Source organism: Pteropus medius, unplaced genomic scaffold (genome assembly GCF_902729225.1).
Source record: "Pteropus medius unplaced genomic scaffold, Ma_sr-lr_union100, whole genome shotgun sequence".
In the NCBI taxonomy this organism is placed as follows: Eukaryota; Metazoa; Chordata; class Mammalia; order Chiroptera; family Pteropodidae; genus Pteropus; species Pteropus medius.
This window is the reverse complement of record NW_024356336.1, coordinates 1424995-1437678: the sequence shown is the minus strand read 5'-3', so window position 1 is coordinate 1437678 and position 12684 is coordinate 1424995. Positions and strand designations below refer to the sequence as shown.

Below are 12684 nucleotides of genomic sequence, written 5' to 3'. Positions count from 1 at the left end.
ACTACCGACATTTTGTTCTAGATCATTCTTTGAGGTGGGAGCTGCTTGGCCATTGCAGGGTGTTGAGCAGCATCTGACATCAGGAACACCTCCCGCCTCAACTGTGACAACCAAAAATGTCTTGCCAAATGTCCTCTGGGGGACAAAATGGGACTAGTCATAATGTTCCCTGGGAATTGGCGGACCGCTGCCCCTTTCAAAGATAGAGGTTCTGTTAGCTAAGAGGTGTATGTAGGGTAGAAAACAAGCAGTAAATGTCAGACTTTACCATATAGAGTTGGTTTCTTTCTCTCTTCCTCTTTCCCTTTTTTCCTTTTACATTGCAACAAAACTTTATATTATTTACAAACAGAGTCAACTCCAGATATGGGATTTAGCCCTCTGGATGTAGTTTACAGATCCTTGGAATTAAAAAAAAAAAAAAAAAAAATTCTCTTCTTCCTGAGGTAAACTATTCCCTTTAAGGCAGGAGCTGTCATTTGTCTGCCATCTTTTTTGTACAGTGTTAGCCACATAATAGATAATGCATCCATTCTAAAAAGAATTTCTAAAAAATTTCTACCTTTCTTCCTAATTTTTTTTATCTTGTTAAAATACACATAACAAAATTTACTGTCTTAAACATTTAGAAGTGCACAGGTTAGTGGTATGAAATACACTCATAATGTTGTGCCACCGTCACCAACGTCCATCTCTACAATGCTTTTCATTCGTTTCTTGATCAAAGATGGGTAAGCTAAGATCGTTTGGACCCACCCTCTCAGTTTAGATCTGGGGAAATTGATGCCCAGAGGGAAAGGGACTTGCCAAGATACATAGCCAGTTAAAATCAAAGTCGAGATTAGAATCTAGGCCTCACTCTGCCCGGTGCCCCCAGCCGAGAGGCCTTCCCAGGCATTTCCCAGAATACCTTGCACACAAAGGTACCACATAAATATTTAGTGACCACTGGTGCCTGGAGACTCCGCTGAGGCACTCCCTGGGACTAATCCAGTTCCCTTTCTAATCTCTGGGAGTTTTGGAGATGAAAACCTACTCCATAGGCGAATGGCCAATTTAATTGCTCTCTTTGGCCAGATAACACTTCTCATCTTTTCTTCTGGAAATTGCGTTGGCCCCCCCTGAGATCCAACCAGTTCTTTCTAGTAGTTCCCTTCATTTTTCCCCGCCTCCTCCTGCCCACACTGGGGCCAGACGGGAGAGCTACTCCGTGATAAGAGGGCCATAGATCCCCTTTCACAGCATCGCTGCCCTCCTGGACCCAGGTGAAGGTGTGGGATGCTTGAGTTACCCTCTCAATGAGGGCATTTAGCCGAACTCTCCTCCCCTGGGATGCTCAGAGGCAGAAACCGGAGGAAGCGCAGAGAGGAGAGAGAGAGGAAACAAAACCCAGCAAAACTGCCCATTCCAAAGGCGACACACTAGGAGAATGAGGCCCAGCCAGCTCTGATTTCAGAGATGTTTTAGATAGCGCCTCTGCGTGGCTTGTTTTCTCCATTGGCGGGCTGATCGGGGACGGTGCCCAAAGAAGGACAAAGTTAGAGGCCCCATTCAGGCAAGCAGAGGCAAGGGTCCAGCATGAGCAGGTCAGGGTGGGGGCCAAGAGAACAAGGGCTCTGTGTGTTCATGAGCATGGGGATGTGAGCCACAGGCTCCCGCTGGCTCCAACCAGGCGCTGGACACGATCAGAAATCTTCAATGCGGCTGGAGAAATTTATGGGTTGGGTGGCACCAATGCTGTGTAATTGAGCTGTAGGCACAGCATTTTCAGAGTAAGCCACATTAGGGAGAATGATAAATCCCCGCTCTAGGTGGCTAAGCCTGCTCTGGGGTGAACATGACTCTCAGGGATGAGCCAGGCCCATCCCAGGAGCCCAAGGGGAGGGCTTGGGGTTTCTTTGGCTGGAGCTAGAGAAGAGCCCACTTAAATGCCTTTGGGAGCCAGGCAGGTGACCTAAGGCAGGTTCGTTGAAGACAGAGGTAAGTGGGGAGCCTGTGCCACATCCGAAGTCTCGTTTTACCATTGTCAAGTGATGAGCTAAGTCGGATCCCAGGTCCTCCACCTGCTAGCTGAGTAATCTCAGACAAGTGCTTGAATCTCTGTGCCTCAGTTTCCCCATATTGAAAACTGAGTTGATGCTAGTACTTACTTTGTGGGGTTATTGTGAGGATAAAGTGAGTTGACACACCAAAGCACTTAGAACAGTGCTGGCCCATCTTATCCTTCAAGAGAAGCAAGAACTCTGGGTTTGTATTCAAAAGCTCCTAATCATTAACTATTGGCAAAGAATACAAATAGAAAAATAAGTAAATACGTTCTTTCTCCTGGCTATAGCCCACAGCCATGGACCATGCTGGCAACCTCCGGCCAAGGGTTTTGGACGACATGGACTCCAAGGCTGGCTCTCCCACTGCCTGGTTCTTAACATTGCATAAGAGACCGAACTTGTCTGTGTCATGTTTGCATTCTGCGACATCAGTTGGGAGGCCGGCAGGAAGTGATGACTCACTCAAATTAGACAGAGGGTGAGAGTTTAATAATGGTGAGGAAATTGCAAAGGATGGTGCAGCATTCGAGGTTAGTGACAGAAGGAGCTGTTACCACCCCTAGTCCTGAAAAGGCAAAGGCTAGGAACAGTGACAGGAACCTGGAAAAAGGAGCTGTGTGGAGAGAGCCACCTGCAGGAGCTGTGGTCTTCAGTAAAGGGGCTGTGCCAACCCTGGTGGCCCCACAGAGAGAGAGGTACTGGAGAAAGGAATGCCTTGACCATTCTCTACCCACCTGTCCATCTCCTGCCAGTGCCTCCTACTGGCCAAACTCAAGTGGAAGCCAGAGACCCAGAGCACCTGTTGCTATGGTCCATGCAAACCACTCCCTAGATAGATGTGGTCCATGCAGACTACCCCGCAACAGAGAGCAGGGAGGAAAAGGGGAGGAGTAGATGTGGAAATGGCAAATGGAGGACGGGTGATGCTGCCACCTGCCTCGATTCTGGAAGGCTTTCCATAGGCTGGTTAAAGCGTGATGCTCAACACACAATTGTAGTAATAGGTTGAAGGTATCCGCATTATTATTGAAGGTGGGAAAGCAGAGGCACTGAAAGGGAGAGTGGAGAGCCCCTGCCCCCCGCCTGGGTGTCTTCAAAGTGCCTAAATGGCCCTTTAGAGGTGACGAAGGGTATATGAGTTTCCGATGGCTGCTGTAACAAATTATCACCAACTTGAAGGCTTAAAACAGCACACATTTATTCTCTTACAGTTCTGAAGGTTGGAAGTTCAAAATGGGTCTCACTGGGCTAAAATCAAGGTGTCTGCCAAGTTTCTTTGGGAGGGAGGCCTAGGGGAAAATCATTTCCTTGTCTTTTCCAGCTTTTAGAGGCCACCCACATTCTTTGGCTCGTGACCCCCTTCTCTCTTCAAAGCCAGCAATTGTATCACTCTGGCCTTGGCTTCTGTTGTCACATCTTCTTCTCCCACTCTGACTTTCCTGCCCTCCTCTTATAACGACCGTGATGATGACACTGTGCCCACTGGTTAATCCAAGATAGCTTCCCCATCTCAAAACCCTAAATCTACTCCATCTGCAAAGTTCGTTTTGCAGAGAAGGTAACAAATTTTCAGGTTTTGAGGATTAGGATGTAGATATCTTTGAGGGGCATTATTCTGCTCCCTGAAAAGCGTTCTAAGAAGCTTCTCAGAGGGAAAATACCCTTCTACTGCCCTGCCCACATACCCCAAATCCTCTCCCACATACCCCTCTCCCACATACCCCAAATCCTCTCCATTCATGTCTCTTTTTTTGAATTAATGATGTTCCCAAATTCCCTCACTTCTTGGTTTCCCTTCAATAATTTTCCCAGAGCTGTATGTTTGTCTTTAAATGGATCTTACATCAACTCACTATTTTACTCAGCTTCATCCTAAGTGATAATACATGTAAAATCAAGGTTCGATGTTCACTTGTAATCTTTATAACTATTCTCATTAAAATAATTACATAACTATTGACATTTTAAGAAAAGTTGATATGTGAACCACCTAACAGTGCTTCGTGGAATACTATGACTGTGTGTACACCACATGGCGGAGAACTCTGGATTGCCATAGTAAAAGGCAAATATGTCGCCTGGATGTCAAATATGCCTTGAATCCCAGCCTGCTGCCTGCAGAGTGATTGCATGATTCAGGGCTCTCCGGAGAAACAGAACTAATAGATATACAGAACCGATATGTTTTATAAATACAGAGACAGAGACAGAGAGAAATAGAGATTGATAATTGGCTCACGCAATTATGGAGGCTGAGAAGTCCCAAGACCTGCAGTCAGCAAGCTAGACCCCCAGAAGAGCCAATGGCGTATGTTCCAGTTCGAGTCCAAGTCCAAAGGCAGAGGAAGACCGCTGTCCCAGTTGGAAGACAGTCCAGCAGAGAGCAAACTCTCCCTCAACTCCTCCTTTTTGTTCTATTCAGGCCTCCAGAGGATTAGACAATGCCCACCCACATTGGGAGTGCAATTTGCTTTCTTCAGTCCACTGGTTCAAATGTTAATTTCATCCAGAAACACCTTTACAGAGTAATGTTTGACCAATGTCTGGGCACCTTGTGGCCCAGTCAAGTGGACATATAAAGTTAACTGTCACAATGATAGTGTGGAAAGAGCTCTGAGAGAGGAGTGAGGAGACCTGGGTTTGGGTTCTGGATCTGCTCTGTGACATTGGCCAAGTCTTACTGTGCCCTGGGGCTTCCATGTCTCATCTAGAGGATGAGACAGTTCCTCAGGTTCTCTCTAGCTCAGACAGACTATGGTTTTGCTGTTAGCCCACTGGCATATTAGTAATGAGAGACTAGAACAGGGGACAGGCAAGTTTTGACATGGACGGCCAGAGTATGAGGTACTGTTAGGGCATCATAGGGGTCCACCCCACCCCAGAACCAGCATTACCTCTTCTTCCTGGGCCTTACCATATGCACACATTGATCATGGCTCTTGGGGGAAGACTGAGTTTTATTCTGCCCTGTAGCCATCACAACAGGCCTAGAATAAGGACTCAGTGTATTATTATCTAGTTGTTGAAAGACCAATTGACTGGCAGAAGAAAAGGCAGTATGATTCGTGTGGTAGTCCCAAGAAGTCAGTGCTTACTGAAAGTCCCCTCAAAGGAGTCGAAGCCCCAGAAAACTTAATGGTGAACATGTAGGGTCTGTGAGTCAGAATCCTGGGTTCAAATCCTAGAGCCAACACTTAGGAGCAACATGACCTTGGGCAGGTTGTTTCACCTGTCTGAGCCTCAGTGGTTTCATCTGTATAATGAGGATAATAATAGAACCAAATTCATAAATTTGTGCTGAGATTTAAATGTGATAATCTATGCCAAGTGCTTCGTGCAGTGGCTGGCACATAGTGCTCCATAAATATTAACAACTATAACTGTTATTATTGTTATCCTCTTGCCTCCCACGTTGTCTGGGGAAGATAGAGATGATCGGATAAGAGCTCATGCCTCTCCATAAAGGGGCCATAAAGGGGATGCAGGGAACTGTTGGAGACCCAGAAATGAGGAAATATGTTAGATTCTTTGAAATATACATTGACTCCACCATACTACACCTTCCCCCACCATTCTGTGCTGACTAGCCATCTGGAACAATTCAAATATTGTTCAAATGTAATATTTTGAAACTGATTTTAAGATGATTTTGAAATGCTTGCCAAAATCCCATCTGAACAAAAAATGTATTTGTTAATTGGCTTTGCAGTGTATGAGTAGATTGTCAGATGGAAAGAAAATGGTGATAATAGATTTGATTCATCACAAAGAGGAGGAGAAGGAGCATGGGCAGGGTGGGGAACACACCTGGCTCCGCCACTTATAGCCAGGTAACCTCAGAGACAGCCATTTAGTTTCTCTGAGCTCTTTCTCCCTCTGTGCAATGGGTCACTCACAGGTTAATCAATCAAGTTAGCTCAGCACCTAGTAAACCCAACCAGTAGTAGCTGTTAAAACTGCTGAAAACAACATTTATGAAGTGGCTGGCACATAGTAGGAGTTTTGTAGGTGTTAGTTTTCCCTTAAGCTGAAAGAGAGGTCAGTGGATGAATTTTGGTTGGATTTGAGCAAAGCCTTTCTAAGAATGGGTTGAAATCCAGCTCTGTCTGTATATTTCAGGAGCCAGCATATTTAAGAATCTGGTTTGACAGATTGCTGGTTTCCACTGAGGCGGACGGTTGTGGGTGGTGGGTATCAAGGAATCTTATTTAAACCCACAAATTCAGATGTACTAGAGAGAGCAACTTTATTAAATATCTTTAAAAGAATTCAAATTAGACTTGGAGTCTCTACTGCATTACAAGGAACTTAATTTTTCATCATTACCGGGGCTCCCTCACACCGGGATGAAGAGATATGCCCAGGGACTTGCCCTGTCTACCTGGTCATCATCAAACCCCATTCACTTATCCTGCATGTTTCTCCCAAGTCTGGAAACTCTGCTTCTTCTGGACCAAGCTTAGAGCAGGGGAACCTTTGCCCAGGTTGGTATTTCTAGCATCAAAGGTCTACCCACTGCCTTCTGGCACTGCCAAGACTTGCTTGCAACCTCTGACCAGTTCCCTGTCACAGAAATTGCTTCTTTACCTCCGACTTATTCCCCCAAACTTACTGCAGACTCATCAATGAGCTTTCAGTAGAGTTTGCAAATGGACAGTTGTAAGATTGAATGAGGCCTCCAGATGTTTCGCTTTTGCTTGCTGTGTTTGTTTGTTTATTTAACAGACTTTATTTTGAGAGGGGAGCATTTTAGGCTTACGGGAAAATTGAGCACAAAATACAGAGTTCCCATATCCTCTTTCAACCCCACCCCCTGTCCCCCCAGCTTCTTCTATGATTAACTTCTTGTCTTAGTGCGGTTATTCATTACAACTGATGAGACAATATTGTTAATTATTATTACCTGAAGTCCATAGTTTACATTAGAGTTCCCTCTGTTGTATGTTCTGTGGGTTTTAACAAATGTATAATGACACATATTCGCCATGACAGGATCATATGAAAACAGTTTTACTGCCCTAAAAATCCCCTGTATCCTTCCCTCCCTCCCTCCCAACTCTTGGCAACTACTGATGTTTTTACTGTCACTATAATTTTGCCTTTTCTGTGTTTTTTAATTAATTAATTTGTCCTCCAAACTTCAAAAAGTGTCATATTTTATATAAAAACCGAGATGTCCAATATCTGTTGAAAAATCACCGATCCACACTGGGCTGGAGCTGAGTAGCAGACTGCAGCCTCTCCGACAGGCATGGCCCCTTCCATTCAGTTATCCGCCTCAGCCGTACTTGTGACTCACTCTCTATTCCTTGGCCCCTGCAGGCATTTGAGTTTTTGGACCCTGCTCTGGCCTCCTACAAAGACCGGAACAGTCTTTGACTTGTAGATTGTGTATATTTCCTCCCCCTGCAAATTATCCCTTAGGTTATGCTTCACAACAAGACTAGCCACCTGCTTGAAATGGGGGATGAGAGAAACATGTAAGGAGATCACCCAAAATTAATTCCTCTGAAAATTATCTTGCGACCCATGGGAGGCTCATCTGACGCCACGCAGACACCCAGCTGCAGGCCTGTCTGAGGCGGGAACAAGGTCAGCCAACATCCTATGTTTGGCAAATTTCTTCTGCGTTCTCTGCACAACCTGAACCTACCAGTTGTCTAAGGCTATGAGCCCTCGCGTGGGCAACACACCAAGTCCTTCAGTGGCTGCCACAGCTCCGGGTCAATAATTGATGCTAATGCTACAATTCACCCTCCTGACCTTCCTCCTGGAGGATGTCAGGGAACTGGACACCCAGAGATTAAATTGCCCCTGGAGTGGTGAGTGGTAGAGTGGGTAGTGGCAGGTGCACAGGGGACACTGTGGGATGTTCAAGGCCAGAACAGTGCCTGTCAAGATACAGCCAGAAATGAAGATGGCTCTTTAATTAGGCAAGGTTTTACTTTGCAGAAAAACCTGAGTCTCTAAGCAGTGAAACGCTACCTAGTAGGATGTGAGTATGCCCCCACTCTTCCTCCTAACAAGCCCGTGGGTGGTCCTTATATTCAGAGCCTCTGGGTCAGAGATATGATCAAAAGAGCACTAGGTACAGAGTTCAGTATCTGCCCCTTCTGTGCATGCAGCCTTGGCAAGTTGCTTTGTCTTCCAAACTCCGTTCCGGAAACGGAGACTCAGACCAAAAAAAAAAAAAAATGGCAATAATACTTGTCTCATAGGAGCATAAATGGGGTTGTTATGTCCCAGGGGATCCCTCATTCCTGCATATCTCCTCTCTCAGCCTCGTGTTCCTCCCCACAGCACCAACATTCTTCTGACTGCCCAAGTCATAATACTCAAGTATCCCCTTTCTTGCCCTCCATATTTATCCAACCCACAAATATTTACTGATTATCTACTATGTGCCAGTACGGAGGGTGTTCCAGGAACACGGACAAGAGACAGAGGTTGCCTGGATTCGTATAGTTGGAGGTAAGGGTGCAAGGCATGGAAGACACAGAGAAGGACATCGACGGATGATAGAGATTTCACAAGAGCAGAGAAGGGATCTGTCTTGTTCAGGGCTGTGTCCCCAGTGCCTAGAACAGTTATCCTCGAATAGAATTGAAACTCACCATGTACAAGCCACCTTCGCCTCCTTTCTGCCCCTGAAACTGGCGGAACCCTTTTCCATCTCTGAATGTTTGCTCTGGCCATTCTCTCCATCTGGTTTCTTTTTCTTAATGTGCCATCTTCTCAGGTATCGCTCTTGACACCTCATTCTCCCGCCAGCCCTCCTCAGCCCTCTCTGTGTCTCTCATCCCTCCCCTGGTGATCATAGCACACGTGGTGCTTTCTGTATACAAGACTCTGCGCTAGGTCTCTTACTCGTATTAACACATTTAGTCCTCAAAACAACTCTACGTGATAGGAACTACTTCTGTACTCATTCTGCAGGTGAGAGAACCAAGGCACAGAGGAAAGTGGCTATGTTGACGTTCCACAATACTGCCGTTGCCTCTGGCCACTCCATCTCGAGTCCCGTGGAGCAGAGACTCTGTCTTGCTTGTCTCTGCATTTATAACACACAGGGCTTGACACATAATAGGTGCTCAACAAACTCACTAAATGATAACTGTCTTTCTGTGAAAAGGGGCTATTGATGGCGAAAGCCCTACTCACGTTGCTCAGGACCACCTGATTATAAGGGGTTCTTATTATTCCTCTTGGACTATGAGTTGGTTCAGCTGAGAGAGGAACCCATCTCCAGAGAGCCCCTGGCAGCAGCTGATGCATCTCTCGCCAGGGAACATGGGCGTGGGTGGAAGGTCCTTGCCATCATTTGTTTTCCTCAGTGTTGACTTTTTTCCAATACAAACTGCCCCTGGCTGGCAATGGGATCCAAGAATTCAATATCATTGGGGGCATTTCTGTCTGTAGGGACTCCTGAGGTTTCCCCCTGTGCCAAGACACAGCGAATGTGCTTGGCCAGGGCTCTGCTCGGGGCCTTAATGGAGATATTAGACACGGGCATGGCAACGTGAGCGCTATGGCTACAGCCTCATAGTTAATTTAGGGGCTTGGCTGGACTGGGAGTGAGAGCTGCTGGGCCTTCTCAGGCTGCCAAACATTAGCTTCTTTCAAAATTCAAAGTGAAGGTGAATCACTGTGGGTTCTGCAGGAGGATGACCAGTAGGGTGGCTAGAGAAGAGCAAGGCTGTTCTAAGGGCTCACTTTAGAGTCTGAGGCCTGGGGTGGACAGAGTTTGCTTTAAATTCTTTCCCATTTACTCCGTAGCTAGATATAATGAAATGATATGATATATACAATATATAAGACAATATACTATACTATGTAATAAATCCTGGATTTCACAGAAGCAGATTGGTGAAATGATCAAGGGCACAAACTTAAGAGGCAAATGCCTGGATTCAAATCTCAGCTCTGCCGCTGACAAGCTGTGCAACCCTTGGCTTACTCATATTAAATCTCTGAGCCTCGGTTTCCTTGTCTGTAAAGGGGTAATAATAACAGAACTCACCTCACTGAGTTATTATTAAGAAAGCTGAATGATTCAAATACAGGGAGGCAGTTGAGTATGTTTTAAAGAAAACAGAATTTGGAATTGTGCAGTCTGGTATTCAAATCTTGGAGCCACCGCCACCACACATGTGCTGTTTCTGGCTTCTGGTGAGTTTTTCATCTCTCTGAACCTCAATTTCTTCATCTGTAAGATGAAATATTGATTCTAGTCTACCTTGCAGAGCTGTTATAAGAAAATGTCACAATGCATTTAGGGACTGTTATGGGTTGAATTGTATCCCCTCTAGTTTCACATGTTGTAGTCCTAACCCCTCAGCACCTCAGAATGTGACCTTATTTGGAGATAGGGTCCTTGCAGATGGAACTGATGAAGGAAGCAGTTATGTGGGAGTAGGGCAGGCCTACTCCATCCTCCTGCCCTCCAGCTTCCCGTGGTTGCTGGCAATCTTTGGCGTTCCCTGGCTCATGGAGGCATCACCCGATCTCTGCCTTCATTTCCACGTGACTTTCTTCCTGCGCGTGTGTCCACATCTCCCCTTTTTCTAAGGACATCAGTCATAGGAGGCCCCTCACCTTCCGGGCCAGGTGACATGGAGACATGAAAAAGGATGGAGAAGGAAGGGGGCCCACTCTTCTTCTCACCTGGCCCCCATTCTTTTCATGCTGGACCCTCCCATTTGCTGAGTTGATGAGGCAGAAGTTTGAGGTTCAGCTGAGAGGGTGGTGGAGAAATGTTTCAAACTTAATCATCAGCACATCACCTTCATGATTTTTGGCCACATTTGCTTATTTTTCTTTTTTTTTTACTGAAAGCTATTTAAGAAACTAATTTACCTGCAAATATGAAATCAATATGACTTTTCCTAAATAGAGGTTAATCACTATAAACACTACAAAAACAGAACAAGGTTGATCAATTCTATCCAGACAGGGTTGCTGGCCTGTGGCTATGAACCTGAGGGCTTTCCCTGTCATAAAGGCAGTTGACAGAGCATAAGGGAGGCTAAAGACTTATTAGCACCAAAGAGAGACCTTCTTCTTGATATAATCAGAGGATTGACAGAAAATTAAAAAGGAATAACTTTCTTACTTATGTTCAAATGTTATTCAACGCTAGAATCTTCTCTCATGCCAAGCCTGGTTCTACACATGGAGTATTGAAAAGTCTCCTGGTTTGAGAGTCAGATCTTTGAGTCCTGTATTAGCTCTGTAATATCGGATCAGTGACTTCACCTTCCTGAGCCTCAGCTTCCTCGTTTATACTATGAGATCGTCATTGTACATGCTTCGCAGGCCTGTGAGGTTCCCATTAAATGACTGATCTTAGTATTATTGTGATGGAGACTTCTCATGAATCTTGTGGCCAGCATTGAGAGTGCACACCCAGGATATTCCTGCATTGAGATTCTGTTAGGGCTCCTACACCTAAGCAGAGTCATCTGTTAGCTTCAGCAAAGTCCTCTGCCGTTCTAGGGGAGTGTTTATTGCCCTTGGGACCCTGCCAAGGTTAAGTGGAGTAAACAATCCTGGTGAAATTCACATACTTTGTCATTTGCTTGTAGACATAGACATTAAATCCACTGGAGGTTGAACAGGATCTGCCCAGTGCACCTGCCATCAAGCAGGCGGTGATGTGTTGGGGGCGGTGGTTTCCCTGTCAGACTCACCTGGGTTCAAAGCCTACTTTGAACCTGTTATCTACTCACTGTGTCCCTTGGGTATGTTGTCTACTCACTTTGTCCCTTGGGTGTGCCTCTTCTCCTCTCTAAGTCTGTTTGCTCACCTGTAAATGGGAATAGGTACCCCTGCCTCAGCGGATAGTAAGAAAGAACAGATGACATAATGCACAAAACACTAGCCAGATATTTAATAGGCGAGAACCATTATTATACTTATTCTTTCTTGAAGCCATAGGCTGCATTCGTATTCTCTGCAGAGCTGGTTCTGCCTCTTGGACTCATGATCATCTCAAGTCTTTGTCTCAGAAATCCTTCACACGCAACTTCAATTCCATCCCAGATTTCTTCTTCCCAGACAACAGGTATTCACAAACTTGGGTGGCAATCCTGCAACAGCTCTGACTCAGGTAAGACTCTTTTATGTTGAAACTGGCAAAAAAACAACTCAAGTGGACTTTCTAAAAAGAGAGCGGTTTATTTTGGCTCACGGACATCAAAACCCACAAGTATCTTACTTCAGGCATAGCTTGATTCGAGCTCAAACAAAGACCATCAGAAATTAGTTTCTCTACATCTCCTCCTTTCCCTCACCTTTGACTGCCTTGATAGTAACAAGATGTCCCCTAGATGTCCTAATCCATAAGAACCCAGAAACTCTCTCTCCCAGCCAGTCTGTTGGTTGTAATAAGATTATGCCTGTCTCTGAACCAGTCACTGCAGTAGGAGAGAGAGATAGGCTATATTGATTGGCTTAAGCCATTTAGGACCTATTTTTGGAGCTTGAATGTGGTGTCAACCCTACTCACTGGCTGGAGGAGATGTGGATTCTGCAGGATACTAAGGCTGGGGCTGCAGTCAACCATTATCTTTACACCTTTCTCAAAGAAATAACAGATTTTTCATTGGAAACCCATCAATGCTATAATGCTAAAGAA

General features: G+C 45.4%; 1 protein-coding gene across 5 annotated transcripts in view; it reads left to right on the top strand.

The window, feature by feature from the left end:
- The window catches only part of WSCD2 (WSC domain containing 2), a 99424-nt gene that overhangs the window by 14470 nt on the left and 72270 nt on the right, over positions 1-12684 (top strand). The window lies entirely within an intron of this gene.